The sequence below is a fragment of the Mercurialis annua genome, linkage group LG5 (assembly GCF_937616625.2).
Source record: "Mercurialis annua linkage group LG5, ddMerAnnu1.2, whole genome shotgun sequence".
Taxonomy (NCBI): Eukaryota; Viridiplantae; Streptophyta; class Magnoliopsida; order Malpighiales; family Euphorbiaceae; genus Mercurialis; species Mercurialis annua.
The window spans coordinates 55,082-74,715 of NC_065574.1; positions in this window are offsets into that span (position 1 = coordinate 55,082).

Consider the following 19,634-nt stretch of genomic DNA (forward strand, 5'->3'; position numbering starts at 1 on the left):
ATTAATTTTGCAGCAGTTCATAATTTTTTTTTAAATATATGAGAGTTTTAAAACAGTAGATTACATACCTGCACTACCTCAAAACTTGTTAGCAAGAAAATATGTTCCAACGAGCAGATTTTAAATGATCTCAACTCTAATTGAAGCCTTGAATCCTGTAAAAAATGAAGGAATTCAATGAAAGAAAAAAAAAGCAAACAAAGAATAGTTGCAATCTAAACATCTGAGTCTCACTAATTTCTGAAGAAAAAAAAGTGGTCCAACGACAAAATAGAGGAAAGGGATATGGTAACTACAGCCTAAAAATTGCCAATGATTTTTTCCAAATTAAGTAGCATTACTGAAAATTTTAAAAAGAAAAGTAAACAATGAAAGACAAGAATTTGGAATTCGTTTGCAACCCATTATAAGCTCCACATATATATACAGTCTTGCATTTTAAGTACATAAATATTGTTGTTTAGGCTGGCCAATAAAAAATAATGTAAGAAACATATTATCACCGAAAGACTTCCCCTGCAATGGGATATGGAAGTAACACAATAAAATGAAAATGAAAAATTATAAGTTTGTGTCTTTACAATCTCATATACAAAAGTAGGTCAGCTTCCATTTCAAAACAAGCATAATAGTTTGTAAGAATCAAAAATAATAATGCATGTCAAAAATTGAGATACATGAGGTCAAAGTATATAGATACAGCAGAAATAGATGAACTTTTGGGGAAAGATTTTGACTATAGAAAAATTCATCTAATAGTAATTAAGCATATATATATATATATATATATATTACAGAATCTCTGCATTCTGTATTTTTCTGTAATGAGTTAACCCATTTATTTTTTTATCAAAACCCATTAAACTTTAAAAATGAAAACATAATAAACATAAACCCACACATGTAAAACTTCTAACCTTAGCAATACTACAACCTGCATTACTTAAATTATCCGCTAATCAATTCTTAATTTTTTTAAAATTAATTAATAATTATAAAGAAGTACACTATTCTCTTACAAAAATTGATAATTGATCCAATCATAAACAATGACAATCCAAACTTTAAACATAGCAATAATATAAACCATGTGAACCCTAAACTAAATTTAAAATAAAAATCAATTGCATATAATCCCCAATCATAAGTCTAATTTATACTCTACATAATACATTTATTCTCCAATTAAACAAATCAACAATTTTATACTCCTTAGATACAGTTAAATTGTCAATTTAATATCAAAGTACTCCTTGAATATAGTTAACAAGGAATTGAATCCAATTTTAAAATATAATATGAACAATTGATTTAAAATTCAACATGTAAATCCACAAACTGTGGAGAGGACCCAAGAAAGTAATGATATAGCTAACCTATATTTTCTATTTATCTATATATATATATATATATAAATATGATTAAAGACATTTTCCAGGATTATAGATACAATTGTAATTTACTTAATTCAAACTTGCACTATATCATCCAATTGCACTTTTTCACAAAGAGAATTTCAGCCTATGAAAATGAAATACAGAGCCGCAAAGAGGTCTCATGAAAATTGAAGATGCTTTTGAAAATTTTAGAAATTTTAGAATTAAATTTTATGTCAAATGCACAAAGTTCACTACGTCACAAAGAATACCCATTAAATACCCAAATTTCGTAATTAAAATTCTGTAGTTATAATTTTATAATTATACTCTTTGATGTCAGATACCCAAATTTCCTTACACCACAATAAAAAAGGAAACCATTCAAGTTCATACGTGTTCTTGAGTAAAAATTGAAGGACACCTACATCATTACATACCTATTGCAATTGACAACAGGAGCAACACTGCAAGCGAAACAATTGATGAGAATAGCTAAGAGAGAAGAGCCTCCAATGTAAATCAACAACGAATTCGAAATGTTTCGTCTTTGCTGAATTAGGAAATTGTCAAAATTTTTAGAATCGTTGGTTTGGAATCGTGGATATATTTTGTTTAGGTTTCAGTGTTTTGTTTTACAAATAGTCCAACTTATCATACAATTAGAGAGATAATGAAACTGCTCAATAGAATTTTTCATTTTTTATTGTAACTCTCGCTGTTCATCAATTATTTAGTGCCAAAAAATCTACTTAGCGCCTAAAATATTTCTAATTTAATGGCAAATAACGTAATATTGTCACTAATGCAAAGATAACAGTGGCAATTTATAATTATTCCATTATTGCACGGAGTATAGTGGCATAATTTAATCTCACCACAAAAGTTTTAAAATTTAATTAATTTAGTGGCAAAAAATAATTTTCCACTAAAAAATTGCCACAAAAAATACATATTGTTGTAGTGCCTGTAACAGATAACTTATCGAGCAAACAAAATTCCTAGATAAACTCAACTTTTCAAAAATCCCTTTTCTAGCCTACTTCGGGTTATTAAAATGCCTACATAAAACGGTCTGATTAACAACCTAATTGAATATTCATATTGTCTGTAACACTGTCTAAATCTTTTGTTTAGGTTCCAACTTCATCCGGTACGCTTAAGGGGTCAAAAAACGCACCCAAACTCCCCTCCTGAGCTGTTTTGGGGAATGCAGAAAAGCCCCAAAAATGGGATAAACGATAATTCATTTATCAAATAACTCTTCTATGATTTTAAATAATCCCAACTAGAAACGTTTGCTGAATAACCGATAACTTATCGAGCTAACAAAATTCCTAGTTAAACTCAACTTTTTAAAAATTCCTTTTTTAGCCTACTTCGGACTATCGAAACTCTTACTTAAAACAGTCTGATTACCGAACTAATTGAACATTCCTATTGTCTTCAACACCCTCTAAAACTTCCGTTGAGGTTCCAACTTCATCCGGTACGCGTAGGGGGTCAAAAAACATACGCAAACTCCCCTCCCTGAGCAGTTTTGGGGAATGTATAAAAGCCCCAAAAACATGATAAAACGATATTATCAAATAATTTTTATATGATTTCCAATAATCCCAACTAGAAACGTTGTCCGAATAACCGGTAATTTATCGAGCTAGCAAAATTCCTAGTCAAACTCAACTTTTCAAAAATCCCTTTTTCAGCCTACTTCGGGCTATCAAAATGCTTACATAAAACGGTTTGATTAACAAACTAATTGAATATTCATTTTGTCTGTAACACTTTCTAAATCTTTTGTTCAGGTTCCAACTTCATCCGGTACGCTTATAGGGGCAAAAAACGCACCCAAACTCCCCTCCCTGAGCTGTTTTGGGAAATGCACAAAAACCCCAAAAACAGGATAAAACAATAATTTATTTATCAAATGATTTTAAATAATCCCAACTAGAAATGTTGTCCCTGTAACATATAACTTATCGAGCTAACAAAATTCCTAGATAAACTCAATTTTTCAAAAATCCCTTTTCTAGCCTACTTCGGGCTATCAAAATGCTTACATAAAACGGTCAAATTAACAAACTAATTGAATATTCATTTTGTCTGTAACACTGTCTAAATCTTTTGTTCAGGTTCCAACTTCATCCGGTACGCTTATAGGGGCAAACAACGCACCCAAACTCCCCTCCCTGAGCTGTTTTGGGGAATGCACAAACCCCAAAAACAGGATTAAACGATAATTTATTTATCAAATGATTTTACATAATCCCAACTAGAAATGTTGTCCCTGTAACAGATAACTTATCGAGCAAACAAAATTCCTAGATAAACTCAACTTTTCAAAAATCCCTTTTCTAGCCTACTTCGGGTTATTAAAATGCCTACATAAAACGGTCTGATTAACAACCTAATTGAATATTCATATTGTCTGTAACACTGTCTAAATCTTTTGTTTAGGTTCCAACTTCATCCGGTACGCTTAAGGGGTCAAAAAACGCACCCAAACTCCCCTCCTGAGCTTTTTGGGATATGCAGAAAAGCCCCAAAAATGGGATAAACGATAATTCATTTATCAAATAACTCTTCTATTATTTTAAATAATCCCAACTAGAAACGTTTGCTGAATAACCGATAACTTATCGAGCTAACAAAATTCCTAGTTAAACTCAACTTTTTAAAAATTCCTTTTTTAGCCTACTTCGGACTATCGAAACTCTTACTTAAAACAGTCTGATTACCGAAATAATTGAACATTCCTATTGTCTTCAACACCCTCTAAAACTTCCGTTGAGGTTCCAACTTCATCCGGTACGCGTAGGGGGTCAAAAAACATACCCAAACTCCCCTCCCTGAGCAGTTTTGGGGAATGCATAAAAGCCCCAAAAACATGATAAAACGATATTATCAAATAATTTTTATATGATTTCCAATAATCCCAACTAGAAACGTTGTCCGAATAACCGGTAATTTATCGAGCTAGCAAAATTCCTAGTCAAACTCAACTTTTCAAAAATCCCCTTTTCAGCCTACTTCGGGCTATCAAAATGCTTACATAAAACGGTTTGATTAACAAACTAATTGAATATTCATTTTTTCTGTAACACTGTCTAAATCTTTTGTTCAGGTTCCAACTTCATCCGGTACGCTTATAGGGGCAAAAAACGCACCCAAACTCCCCTCCCTGAGCTGTTTTGGGGAATGCACAAAAACCCCAAAAACAGGATAAAACAATAATTTATTTATCAAATGATTTTAAATAATCCCAACTAGAAATGTTGTCCCTGTAACATATAACTTATCGAGCTAACAAAATTCCTAGATAAACTCAATTTTTCAAAAATCCCTTTTCTAGCCTACTTCGGGCTATCAAAATGCTTACATAAAACTGTCAAATTAACAAACTAATTGAATATTCATTTTGTCTGTAACACTGTCTAAATCTTTTGTTCAGGTTCCAACTTCATCCGGTACGCTTATAGGGGCAAACAACGCACCCAAACTCCCCTCCCTGAGCTGTTTTGGGGAATGCACAAACCCCAAAAACAGGATAAAACGATAATTTATTTATCAAATGATTTTACATAATCCCAACTAGAAATGTTGTCCCTGTAACAGATAACTTATCGAGCAAACAAAATTCCTAGATAAACTCAACTTTTCAAAAATCCCTTTTCTAGCCTACTTCGGGTTATTAAAATGCCTACATAAAACGGTCTGATTAACAACCTAATTGAATATTCATATTGTATGTAACACTGTCTAAATCTTTTGTTTAGGTTCCAACTTCATCCGGTACGCTAAAGGGGTCAAAAAACGCACCCACACTCCCCTCCTGAGCTTTTTGGGGAATGCAGAAAAGCCCCAAAAATGGGATAAACGATAATTCATTTATCAAATAACTCTTCTATTATTTTAAATAATCCCAACTAGAAACGTTTGCTGAATAACCGATAACTTATCGAGCTAACAAAATTCCTAGTTAAACTCAACTTTTTAAAAATTCCTTTTTTAGCCTACTTCGGACTATCGAAACTCTTACTTAAAACAGTCTGATTACCGAACTAATTGAACATTCCTATTGTCTTCAACACCCTCTAAAACTTCCGTTGAGGTTCCAACTTCATCCGGTACGCGTAGGGGGTCAAAAAACATACCCAAACTCCCCTCCCTGAGCAGTTTTGGGGAATGCATAAAAGCCCCAAAAACATGATAAAACGATATTATCAAATAATTTTTATATGATTTCCAATAATCCCAACTAGAAACGTTGTCCGAATAACCGGTAATTTATCGAGCTAGCAAAATTCCTAGTCAAACTCAACTTTTCAAAAATCCCCTTTTCAGCCTACTTCGGGCTATCAAAATGCTTACATAAAACGGTTTGATTAACAAACTAATTGAATATTCATTTTGTCTGTAACACTGTCTAAATCTTTTGTTCAGGTTCCAACTTCATCCGGTACGCTTATAGGGGCAAAAAACGCACCCAAACTCCCCTCCCTGAGCTGTTTTGGGGAATGCACAAAAACCCCAAAAACAGGATAAAACAATAATTTATTTATCAAATGATTTTAAATAATCCCAACTAGAAATGTTGTCCCTGTAACAGATAACTTATCGAGCTAACAAAATTCCTAGATAAACTCAATTTTTCAAAAATCCCTTTTCTAGCCTACTTCGGGCTATCAAAATGCTTACATAAAACGGTCAAATTAACAAACTAATTGAATATTCATTTTTTCTGTAACACTGTCTAAATCTTTTGTTCAGGTTCCAACTTCATCCGGTACGCTTATAGGGGCAAACAACGCACCCAAACTCCCCTCCCTGAGCTGTTTTGGGGAATGCACAAACCCCAAAAACAGGATAAAACGATAATTTATTTATCAAATGATTTTACATAATCCCAACTAGAAATGTTGTCCCTGTAACAGATAACTTATCGAGCAAACAAAATTCCTAGATAAACTCAACTTTTCAAAAATCCCTTTTCTAGCCTACTTCGGGTTATTAAAATGCCTACATAAAACGGTCTGATTAACAACCTAATTAAATATTCATATTGTCTGTAACACTGTCTAAATCTTTTGTTTAGGTTCCAACTTCATCCGGTACGCTTAAGGGGTCAAAAAACGCAACCAAACTCCCCTCCTGAGCTGTTTTGGGGAATGCAGAAAAGCCCCAAAAATGGGATGAACGATAATTCATTTATCAAATAACTCTTCTATTATTTTAAATAATCCCAACTAGAAACGTTTGCTGAATAACCGATAACTTATCGACCTAACAAAATTCCTAGTTAAACTCAACTTTTTAAAAATTCCTTTTTTAGCCTACTTTGGGCTATCGAAACTCTTACTTAAAACAGTCTGATTACCGAACTAATTGAACATTCCTATTGTCTTCAACACCCTCTAAAACTTCCGTTGAGGTTCCAACTTCATCCGGTACGCTTAGGGGGTCAAAAAACATACCCAAACTCCCCTCCCTGAGCAGTTTTGGGGAATGCATAAAAGCCCCAAAAACATGATAAAACGATAATTAATTTATCAAATAATTTTTATATGATTTCCAATAATCCCAACTAGAAACTTTGTCCGAATAACCGGTAATTTATCGAGCTAGCAAAATTCCTAGTCAAACTCAACTTTTCAAAAATCCCTTTTCAGCCTACTTCGGGCTATCAAAATGCTTACATAAAACGGTTTGATTAACAAACTAATTGAATATTCATTTTGTCTGTAACACTGTCTAAATCTTTTGTTCAGGTTCCAACTTCATCCGGTACGCTTATAGGGGCAATAAACGCACCCAAACTCCCCTCCCTGAGCTGTTTTGGGGAATGCACAAAAACCCCAAAAACAGGATAAAACAATAATTTATTTATCAAATGATTTTAAATAATCCCAACTAGAAATGTTGTCCCTGTAACAGATAACTTATCGAGCTAACAAAATTCCTAGATAAACTCAATTTTTCAAAAATCCCTTTTCTAGCCTACTTCGGGCTATCAAAATGCTTACATAAAACGGTTTGATTAACAAACTAATTGAATATTCATTTTGTCTGTAACACTGTCTAAATCTTTTGTTCAGGTTCCAACTTCATCCGGTACGCTTATAGGGGCAAACAACGCACCCAAACTCCCCTCCCTGAGCTGTTTTGGGGAATGCACAAAAACCCCAAAAACAGGATAAAACGATAATTTATTTATAAAATGATTTTAAATAATCCCAACTAGAAATGTTGTCCATGTAACAGATAACTTATCGAGCAAACAAAATTCCTAGATAAACTCAACTTTTCAAAAATCCCTTTTCTAGCCTACTTCGGGTTATTAAAATGCCTACATAAAACGGTCTGATTAACAACCTAATTGAATATTCATATTGTCTGTAACACTGTCTAAATCTTTTGTTTAGGTTTCAACTTCATCTGGTACGCTTAAGGGGTCAAAAAACGCACCCAAACTCCCCTCCTGAGCTGTTTTGGGGAATGTAGAAAAGCCCCAAAAATGGGATAAACGATAATTCATTTATCAAATAACTCTTCTATTATTTTAAATAATCCCAACTAGAAACGTTTGCTGAATAACCGATAACTTATCGAGCTAACAAAATTCCTAGTTAAACTCAACTTTTTAAAAATTCCTTTTTTAGCCTACTTCGGGCTATCAAAACTCTTACTTAAAACAGTCTGATTACCGAACTAATTTAACATTCCTATTGTCTTCAACACCCTCTAAAACTTCCGTTGAGGTTCCAACTTCATCCGGTACGCTTAGGGGGTCAAAAAACATACCCAAACTCCCCTCCCTGAGCAGTTTTGGGGAATGCATAAAAGCCCCAAAAAACATGATAAAACGATAATTAATTTATCAAATAATTTTTATATGATTTCCAATAATCCCAACTAGAAACGTTGTCCGAATAACCGGTAATTTATCGAGCTAGCAAAATTCCTAGTCAAACTCAACTTTTCAAAAATCCCTTTTTCAGCCTACTTCGGGCTATCAAAATGCTTACATAAAACGGTTTGATTAACAAACTAATTGAATATTCATTTTGTCTGTAACACTGTCTAAATGTTTTGTTAAGGTTCCAACTTCATCCGGTACGCTTATAGGGGCAAAAAACGCACCCAAACTCCCCTCCCTGAGCTGTTTTGGGGAATGCACAAAAACCCCAAAAACAGGATAAAACAATAATTTATTTATCAAATGATTTTAAATAATCCCAACTAGAAATGTTGTCCCTGTAACATATAACTTATCGAGCTAACAAAATTCCTAGATAAACTCAATTTTTCAAAAATCCCTTTTCTAGCCTACTTCGGGCTATCAAAATGCTTACATAAAACGGTCAAATTAACAAACTAATTGAATATTCATTTTGTCTGTAACACTGTCTAAATCTTTTGTTCAGGTTCCAACTTCATCCGGTACGCTTATAGGGGCAAACAACGCACCCAAACTCCCTTCCCTGAGCTGTTTTGGGGAATGCACAAAAACCCCAAAAACAGGATAAAACGATAATTTATTTATCAAATGATTTTAAATAATCCCAACTAGAAATGTTGTCCCTGTAACAGATAACTTATCGAGGAAACAAAATTCCTAGATAAACTCAACTTTTCAAAAATCCCTTTTCTAGCCTACTTCGGGTTATTAAAATGCCTACATAAAACGGTCTGATTAACAACCTAATTGAATATTCATATTGTCTGTAACACTGTCTAAATCTTTTGTTTAGGTTCCAACTTCATCCGGTACGCTTAAGGGGTCAAAAAACGCACCCAAACTCCTCTCCTGAGCTGTTTTGGGGAATGCAGAAAAGCCCCAAAAATGGGATAAACGATAATTCATTTATCAAATAACTCTTCTATTATTTTAAATAATCCCAACTAGAAACGTTTGCTGAATAACCGATAACTTATCGAGCTAACAAAATTCCTAGTTAAATTCAACTTTTTAAAAATTCCTTTTTTAGCCTACTTCGGGCTATCGAAACTCTTACTTAAAACAGTCTGATTACCGAACTAATTGAACATTCCTATTGTCTTCAACACCCTCTAAAACTTCCGTTGAGGTTCCAACTTCATCCGGTACGCGTAGGGGGTCAAAAAACATACCCAAACTCCCCTCCTTGAGCAGTTTTGGGGAATGCATAAAAGCCCCAAAAACATGATAAAACGATAATTAATTTATCAAATAATTTTTATATGATTTCCAATAATCCCAACTAGAAACGTTGTCCGAATAACCGGTAATTTATCGAGCTAGGAAAATTCCTAGTCAAACTCAACTTTTCAAAAATCCCTTTTTCAGCCTACTTCGGGCTATCAAAATGCTTACATAAAACGGTTTGATTAACAAACTAATTGAATATTCATTTTGTCTGTAACACTGTCTAAATGTTTTGTTCAGGTTCCAACTTCATCCGGTACGCTTATAGGGGCAAAAAACGCACCCAAACTCCCCTCCCTGAGCTGTTTTAGGGAATGCACAAAAACCCCAAAAACAGGATAAAACAACAATTTATTTATCAAATGATTTTAAATAATCCCAACTAGAAATGTTGTCCCTGTAACAGATAACTTATTGAGCTAACAAAATTCCTAGATAAACTCAATTTTTCAAAAATCCCTTTTCTAGCCTACTTCGGGCTATCAAAATGCTTACATAAAACGGTTTGATTAACAAACTAATTGAATATTCATTTTGTCTGTAACACTGTCTAAATCTTTTGTTCAGGTTCCAACTTCATCCGGTACGCTTATAGGGGCAAAAAACGCACCCAAACTCCCCTCCCTGAGCTGTTTTGGGGAATGCACAAAAACCCCAAAAACAGGATAAAACGATAATTTATTTATCAAATGATTTTAAATAATCCCAACTAGAAATGTTGTCCCTGTAACAGATAACTTATCGAGGAAACAAAATTCCTAGATAAACTCAACTTTTCAAAAATCCCTTTTCTAGCCTACTTCGGGTTATTAAAATGCCTACATAAAACGGTCTGATTAACAACCTAATTGAATATTCATATTGTCTGTAACACTGTCTAAATCTTTTGTTTAGGTTCCAACTTCATCCGGTACGCTTAAAGGGTCAAAAAAACGCACCCAAACTCCCCTCCTGAGCTGTTTTGGGGAATGCAGAAAAGCCCCAAAAATGGGATAAACGATAATTCATTTATCAAATAACACTTCTATTATTTTAAATAATCCCAACTAGAAACGTTTGCTGAATAACCGATAACTTATCGAGCTAACAAAATTCCTAGTTAAACTCAACTTTTTAAAAATTCCTTTTTTAGCCTACTTCGGGCTATCGAAACTCTTACTTAAAACAGTCTGATTACCGAACTAATTGAACATTCCTATTGTCTTCAACACCCTCTAAAACTTCCGTTGAGGTTCCAACTTCATCCGGTACGCGTAGGGGGTCAAAAAACATACCCAAACTCCCCTCCCTGAGCAGTTATGGGGAATGCATAAAAGCCCCAAAAACATGATAAAACGATAATTAATTAATCAAATAATTTTTATATGATTTCCAATAATCCCAACTAGAAACGTTGTCCGAATAACCGGTAATTTATCGAGCTAGCAAAATTCCTAGTCAAACTCAACTTTTCAAAAATCCCTTTTTCAGCCTACTTCGGGCTATCAAAATGCTTACATAAAACGGTTTGATTAACAAACTAATTGAATATTCATTTTGTCTGTAACACTGTCTAAATCTTTTGTTCAGGTTCCAACTTCATCCGGTACGCTTATAGGGGCATAAAACGCACCCAAACTCCCCTCCCTGAGCTGTTTTGGGGAATGCACAAAAACCCCAAAAACAGGATAAAACAACAATTTATTTATCAAATAATTTTAAATAATCCCAACTAGAAATGTTGTCCCAATAACAGATAACTTATCGAGCAAACAAAATTCCTAGATAAACTCAACTTTTCAAAAATCCCTTTTCTAGCCTACTTCGGGCTATCAAAATGCTTACATAAAACGGTTTGATTAACAAACTAATTGAATATTCATTTTGTCTGTAACACTGTCTAAATCTTTTGTTCAGGTTCCAACTTCATCCGGTACGCTTATAGGGGCAAAATACGCACCCAAACTCCCCTCCCTGAGTTGTTTTGGGGAATGCACAAAAACCCCAAAAACAGGATAAAACGATAATTTATTTATCAAATTATTTTAAATAATCCCAACTAGAAATGTTGTCCCAATAACAGATAACTTATCGAGCAAACAAAATTCCTAGATAAACTCAACTTTTCAAAAATCCCTTTTCTAGCCTACTTCGGGTTATTAAAATGCCTACATAAAACGGTCTGATTAACAACCTAATTGAATATTCATATTGTCTGTAACACTGTCTAAATCTTTTGTTTAGGTTCCAACTTCATCCGGTACGCTTAAAGGGTCAAAAAACGCAGCCAAACTCCCCTCCTGAGCTGTTTTGGGGAATGTAGAAAAGCCCCAAAAATGGGATAAACGATAATTCATTTATCAAATAACTCTTCTATTATTTTAAATAATCCCAACTAGAAACGTTTGCTGAATAACCGATAACTTATCGAGCTAACAAAATTCCTAGTTAAACTCAACTTTTTAAAAATTCCTTTTTTAGCCTACTTCGGGCTATCGAAACTCTTACTTAAAACAGTCTGATTACCGAACTAATTGAACATTCCTATTGTCTTCAACACCCTCTAAAACTTCCGTTGAGGTTCCAACTTCATCCGGTACGCGTAGGGGGTCAAAAAACATACCCAAACTCCCCTCCCTGAGCAGTTATGGGGAATGCATAAAAGCCCCAAAAACATGATAAAACGATAATTAATTAATCAAATAATTTTTATATGATTTCCAATAATCCCAACTAGAAACGTTGTCCGAATAACCGGTAATTTATCGAGCTAGCAAAATTCCTAGTCAAACTCAACTTTTCAAAAATCCCTTTTTCAGCCTACTTCGGGCTATCAAAATGCTTACATAAAACGGTTTGATTAACAAACTAATTGAATATTCATTTTGTCTGTAACACTGTCTAAATCTTTTGTTCAGGTTCCAACTTCATCCGGTACGCTTATAGGGGCATAAAACGCACCCAAACTCCCCTCCCTGAGCTGTTTTGGGGAATGCACAAAAACCCCAAAAACAGGATAAAACAACAATTTATTTATCAAATGATTTTAAATAATCCCAACTAGAAATGTTGTCCCAATAACAGATAACTTATCGAGCAAACAAAATTCCTAGATAAACTCAACTTTTCAAAAATCCCTTTTCTAGCCTACTTCGGGCTATCAAAATGCTTACATAAAACGGTTTGATTAACAAACTAATTGAATATTCATTTTGTCTGTAACACTGTCTAAATCTTTTGTTCAGGTTCCAACTTCATCCGGTACGCTTATAGGGGCAAAATACGCACCCAAACTCCCCTCCCTGAGCTGTTTTGGGGAATGCACAAAAACCCCAAAAACAGGATAAAACGATAATTTATTTATCAAATTATTTTAAATAATCCCAACTAGAAATGTTGTCCCAATAACAGATAACTTATCGAGCAAACAAAATTCCTAGATAAACTCAACTTTTCAAAAATCCCTTTTCTAGCCTACTTCGGGTTATTAAAATGCCTACATAAAACGGTCTGATTAACAACCTAATTGAATGTTCATATTGTCTGTAACACTGTCTAAATCTTTTGTTTAGGTTCCAACTTCATCCGGTACGCTTAAAGGGTCAAAAAACGCACCCAAACTCCCCTCCTGAGCTGTTTTGGGGAATGTAGAAAAGCCCCAAAAATGGGATAAACGATAATTCGTTTATCAAATAACTCTTCTATTATTTTAAATAATCCCAACTAGAAACGTTTGCTGAATAACCGATAACTTATCGAGCTAACAAAATTCCTAGTTAAACTCAACTTTTTAAAAATTCCTTTTTTAGCCTACTTCGGGCTATCGAAACATTACTTAAAACAGTCTGATTACCGAACTAATTGAACATTCCTATTGTCTTCAACACCCTCTAAAACTTCCGTTGAGGTTCCAACTTCATCCGGTACGCGTAGGGGGTCAAAAAACATACCCAAACTCCCCTCCCTGAGCAGTTTTGGGGAATGCATAAAAGCCCCAAAAACATGATAAAACGATAATTAATTTATCAAATAATTTTTATATGATTTCCAATAATCCCAACTAGAAACGTTGTCCGAATAACCGGTAATTTATCGAGCTGGCAAAATTCCTAGTCAAACTCAACTTTTCAAAAATCCCTTTTTCAGCCTACTTCGGGCTATCAAAATGCTTACATAAAACGGTTTGATTAACAAACTAATTGAATATTCATTTTGTCTGTAACACTGTCTAAATCTTTTGTTCAGGTTCCAACTTCATCCGGTACGCTTATAGGGGCAAAAAACGCACCCAAACTCCCCTCCCTGAGCTGTTTTGGGGAATGCACAAAAACCCCAAAAACAGGATAAAACAATAATTTATTTATCAAATGATTTTAAATAATCCCAACTAGAAATGTTGTCCCTGTAACATATAACTTATCGAGCTAACAAAATTCCTAGATAAACTCAATTTTTCAAAAATCCCTTTTCTAGCCTACTTCGGGCTATCAAAATGCTTACATAAAACGATTTGATTAACAAACTAATTGAATATTCATTTTGTCTGTAACACTGTTTAAATCTTTTGTTCAGGTTCCAACTTCATCCGGTACGCTTATAGGGGCAAAAAACGCACCCAAACTCCCCTCCCTGAGCTGTTTTGGGGAATGCACAAAAACCCCAAAAACAGGATAAAACGATAATTTATTTATCAAATGATTTTAAATAATCCCAACTAGAAATGTTGTCCCAATAACAGATAACTTATCGAGCAAACAAAATTCCTAGATAAACTCAACTTTTCAAAAATTCCTTTTCTAGCCTACTTCGGGTTATTAAAATGCCTACATAAAACGGTCTGATTAACAACCTAATTGAATATTCATATTGTCTGTAACACTGTCTAAATCTTTTGTTTAGGTTCCAACTTCATCCGGTACGCTTAAAGGGTCAAAAAACGCACCCAAACTCCCCTCCTGAGCTGTTTTGGGGAATGCAGAAAAGCCCAAAAAATGGGATAAACGATAATTCATTTATCAAATAACTCTTCTATTATTTTAAATAATCCCAACTAGAAACGTTTGCTGAATAACCGATAACTTATCGAGCTAACAAAATTCCTAGTTAAACTCAACTTTTTAAAAATTCCTTTTTTAGCCTACTTCGGGCTATCGAAACTCTTACTTAAAACAGTCTGATTACCGAACTAATTGAACATTCCTATTGTCTTCAACACCCTCTAAAACTTCCGTTGAGGTTCCAACTTCATCCGGTACGCGTAGGGGGTCAAAAAACATACCCAAACTCCCCTCCCTGAGCAGTTTTGGGGAATGCATAAAAGCCCCAAAAACATGATAAAACGATAATTAATTTATCAGATAATTTTTATATGATTTCCAATAATCCCAACTAGAAACGTTGTCCGAATAACCGGTAATTTATCGAGCTAGCAAAATTCCTAGTCAAACTCAACTTTTCAAAAATCCCTTTTTCAGCCTACTTCGGGCTATCAAAATGCTTACATAAAACGGTTTGATTAACAAACTAATTGAATATTCATTTTGTCTGTAACACTGTCTAAATCTTTTGTTCAGGTTCCAACTTCATCAGGTACGCTTATAGGGGCAAAAAACGCACCCAAACTCCCCTCCCTGAGCTGTTTTGGGGAATGCACAAAAACCCCAAAAACAGGATAAAACGACAATTTATTTATCAACTGATTTTAAATAATCCCAACTAGAAATGTTGTCCCTGTAACAGATAACTTATCGAGCTAACAAAATTCCTAGATAAACTCAATTTTTTAAAAATCCCTTTTCTAGCCTACTACGGGCTATCAAAATGCTTACATAAAACGGTTTGATTAACAAACTAATTGAATATTCATTTTGTCTGTAACACTGTCTAAATCTTTTGTTCAGGTTCCAACTTCATCCGGTACGCTTATAGGGGCAAAAAACGCACCCAAACTCCCCTCCCTGAGCTGTTTTGGGGAATGCACAAAAACCCCAAAAACAGGATAAAACGATAATTTATTTATCAAATGATTTTAAATAATCCCAACTAGAAATGTTGTCCCTGTAACAGATAACTTATCGAGCTAACAAAATTCCGAGATAAGCTCAACTTTTCAAAAATCCCTTTTCTAGCCTACTTCAGGCTATCAAAATGCTTACATAAAACGGTCTGATTAACAACCTAATGGAATATTCATATTGTCTGTAACACTGTCTAAATCTTTTATTTAGGTTCAAACTTCATCCGGTACGCTTAAGGGGTCAAAAAATGCACCCAAATTCCCCTCCCTGAGCTGTTTTGGGGAATGCAGATAAGCCCCAAAAATGGGATAAAACGATAATTTATTTGTCAAATAACTCTTCTATTATTTTAATTAATCCCAACTAGAAACGTTTTCTGAATAACCGATAACTTATCGAACTAACAGAATTCCTAGTTAAACTCAACTTTTTAAAAATTCCTTTTATAGCCTACTTCGGGCTATCGAAACTCTTTCTTAAAACAGTCTGATTACCAAACTAATTGAACATTCTTATTGTCTTCAACACCCTCTAAAACTTCCGTCCAGGTTCGAACTTCATCTGGTACGCGTAGGGGGTCAAAACACATACCTAAACTCCCCTCCCTGAGCTGTTTTGGGGAATGCATAAAAGCCCCAAAAACAGGATAAAACGATAATTAATTTATCAAATAATTTTTATATGATTTTCAATAATCCCAACTAGAAACGTTGTCCGAATAACCGGTAATTTATCGAGCTAGCAAAATTCCAAGTCAAACTCAACTTTTCAAAAATCCCTTTTCTAGCCTACTTCGGGCTATCAAAATGCTTACATAAAACGGTTTGATTAACAAACTAATTGAATATTAATTTTGTCTGTAACACTGTCTAAATCTTTTTTTCAGGTTCCAACTTCATCCGGTACGCTTATAGGGGCAAAAAACGCACCCAAACTCCCCTCCCTGAGCTGTTTTGGGGAATGCACAAAAGCCCCAAAAACGGGATAAACGATAATTTATTTATCAAATAACTTTTCTATGATTTTAAATAATCCCAACTAGAAATGTTGTCCTAGTAACAGAAAACTTATCGAGCTAACAAAATTCCTAGTTAAACTCAACTTTTCAAAAATCCCTTTTCTAGCCTACTTCGGGCTATCAAAATGCTTACATAAAATGGTCTGATTAACAACCTAATTGAATATTCATTTTGTCTGTAACACTGTCTAAATCTTTTGTTCAGGTTCCAACTTCATCCGGTACGCTTATAGGGGCAAAAACGCACCCAAACTCCCCTCCTTGAGCTGTTTTGGGGAATGCACAAAAACCCCAACAACAGGATAAAACGATAATTTATTTATCAAATGATTTTAAATAATCCCAAATAGAAATGTTGTCCCTGTAACAGATAACTTATCGAGCAAACAAAATTCCTAGATAAACTCAACTTTTCAAAAATCCCTTTTCTAGCCTACTTCGGGTTATTAAAATGCCTACATAAAACGGTCTGATTAACAACCTAATTGAATATTCATATTGTCTGTAACACTGTCTAAATCTTTTGTTTAGGTTCCAACTTCATCCGGTACGCTTAAGGGGTCAAAAATCGCACCCAAACTCCCCTCCTGAGCTGTTTTGGGGAATGCAGAAAAGCCCCAAAAATGGGATAAACGGTAATTCATTTATCAAATAACTCTTCTATTATTTTAAATAATCCCAACTAGAAACGTTTGCTGAATAACCGATAACTTATCGAGCTAACAAAATTCCTAGTTAAACTCAACTTTTTAAAAATTCCTTTTTTAGCCTACTTCGGGCTATCGAAACTCTTACTTAAAACAGTCTGATTACCGAACTAATTGAACATTCGTATTGTCTTCAACACCCTCTAAAACTTCCGTTGAGGTTCCAACTTCATCCGGTACGCGTAGGGGGTCAAAAAACATACCCAAACTCCCCTCCCTGAGCAGTTATGGGGAATGCATAAAAGCCCCAAAAACATGATAAAACGATAATTAATTAATCAAATAATTTTTATATGATTTCCAATAATCCCAACTAGAAACGTTGTCCGAATAACCGGTAATTTATCGAGCTAGCAAAATTCCTAGTCAAACTCAACTTTTCAAAAATCCCTTTTTCAGCCTACTTCGGGCTATCAAAATGCTTACATAAAACGGTTTGATTAAAAAACTAATTGAATATTCATTTTGTCTGTAACACTGTCTAAATCTTTTGTTCAGGTTCCAACTTCATCCGGTACGCTTATAGGGGCAAAAAACGCACCCAAACTCCCCTCCCTGAGCTGTTTTGGGGAATGCACAAAAACCCCAACAACAGGATAAAACGATAATTTATTTATCAAATGATTTTAAATAATCCCAAATAGAAATGTTGTCCCTGTAACAGATAACTTATCGAGCTAACAAAATTCCTAGATAAACTTAACTTTTCAAAAATCCCTTTTCTAGCCTACTTCGGGTTATTAAAATGCCTACATAAAACGGTCTGATTAACAACCTAATTGAATATTCATATTGTCTGTAACACTGTCTAAATCTTTTGTTTAGGTTCCAACTTCATCCGGTACGCTTAAGGGGTCAAAAATCGCACCCAAACTCCCCTCCTGAGCTGTTTTGGGGAATGCAGAAAAGCCCCAAAAATGGGATAAACGGTAATTCATTTATCAAATAACTCTTCTATTATTTTAAATAATCCCAACTAGAAACGTTTGCTGAATAACCGATAACTTATTGAGCTAACAAAATTCCTAGTTAAACTCAACTTTTTAAAAATTCCTTTTTTAGCCTACTTCGGGCTATCGAAACTCTTACTTAAAACAGTCTGATTACCGAACTAATTGAACATTCCTATTGTCTTCAACACCCTCTAAAACTTCCGTTGAGGTTCCAACTTCATCCGGTACGCGTAGGGGGTCAAAAAACATACCCAAACTCCCCTCCCTGAGCAGTTTTGGGGAATGCATAAAAGCCCCCAAAAACATGATAAAACGATAATTAATTTATCAAATAATTTTTATATGATTTCCAATAATCCCAACTAGAAACGTTGTCCGAATAACCGGTAATTTATCGAGCTAGCAAAATTCCTAGTCAAACTCAACTTTTCAAAAATCCCTTTTTCAGCCTACTTCGGGCTATCAAAATGCTTACATAAAACGGTTCGATTAACAAACTAATTGAATATTCATTTTGTCTGTAACACTGTCTAAATGTTTTGTTCAGGTTCCAACTTCATCCGGTACGCTTATAGGGGCAAAAAACGCACCCAAACTCCCCTCCTTGAGCTGTTTTGGGGAATGCACAAAAACCCCAAAAACAGGACAAAACAATAATTTATTTATCAACTGATTTTAAATAATCCCAACTAGAAATGTTGTCCCTGTAACAGATAACTTATCGAGCTAACAAAATTCCTAGATAAACTCAATTTTTCAAAAATCCCTTTTCTAGCCTACTTCGGGCTATCAAAATGCTTACATAAAATGGTTTGATTAACAAACTAATTGAATATTCATTTTGTCTGTAACACTGTCTAAATCTTTTGTTGAGGTTCCAACTTCATCCGGTACGCTTATAGGGGCAAAAAACGCACCCAAACTCCCCTCCCTGAGCTGTTTTGGGGAATGCACAAAAACTCCAAAAACAGCATAAAACGATAATTTATTTATCAAATGATTTTAAATAATCCCAACTAGAAATGTTGTCCCTGTAACAGATAACTTATCGAGCAAACAAAATTCCTAGATAAACTCAACTTTTCAAAAATCCCTTTTCTAGCCTACTTCGGGTTATTAAAATGCCTACATAAAACGGTCTGATTAACAACCTAATTGAATATTCATATTGTCTGTAACACTGTCTAAATCTTTTGTTTAGGTTCCCACTTCATCCGGTACGCTTAAGGGGTCAAAAAACGCACCCAAACTCCCCTCCTGAGCTGTTTTGGGGAATGCAGAAAAGCCCCAAAAATGGGATAAACATTCATTTATCAAATAACTCTTCTATTATTTAAATTAATCCCAACTAGAAACGTTTTCTGAATAACCGATAACTTATCGAGCTAACAAAATTCCT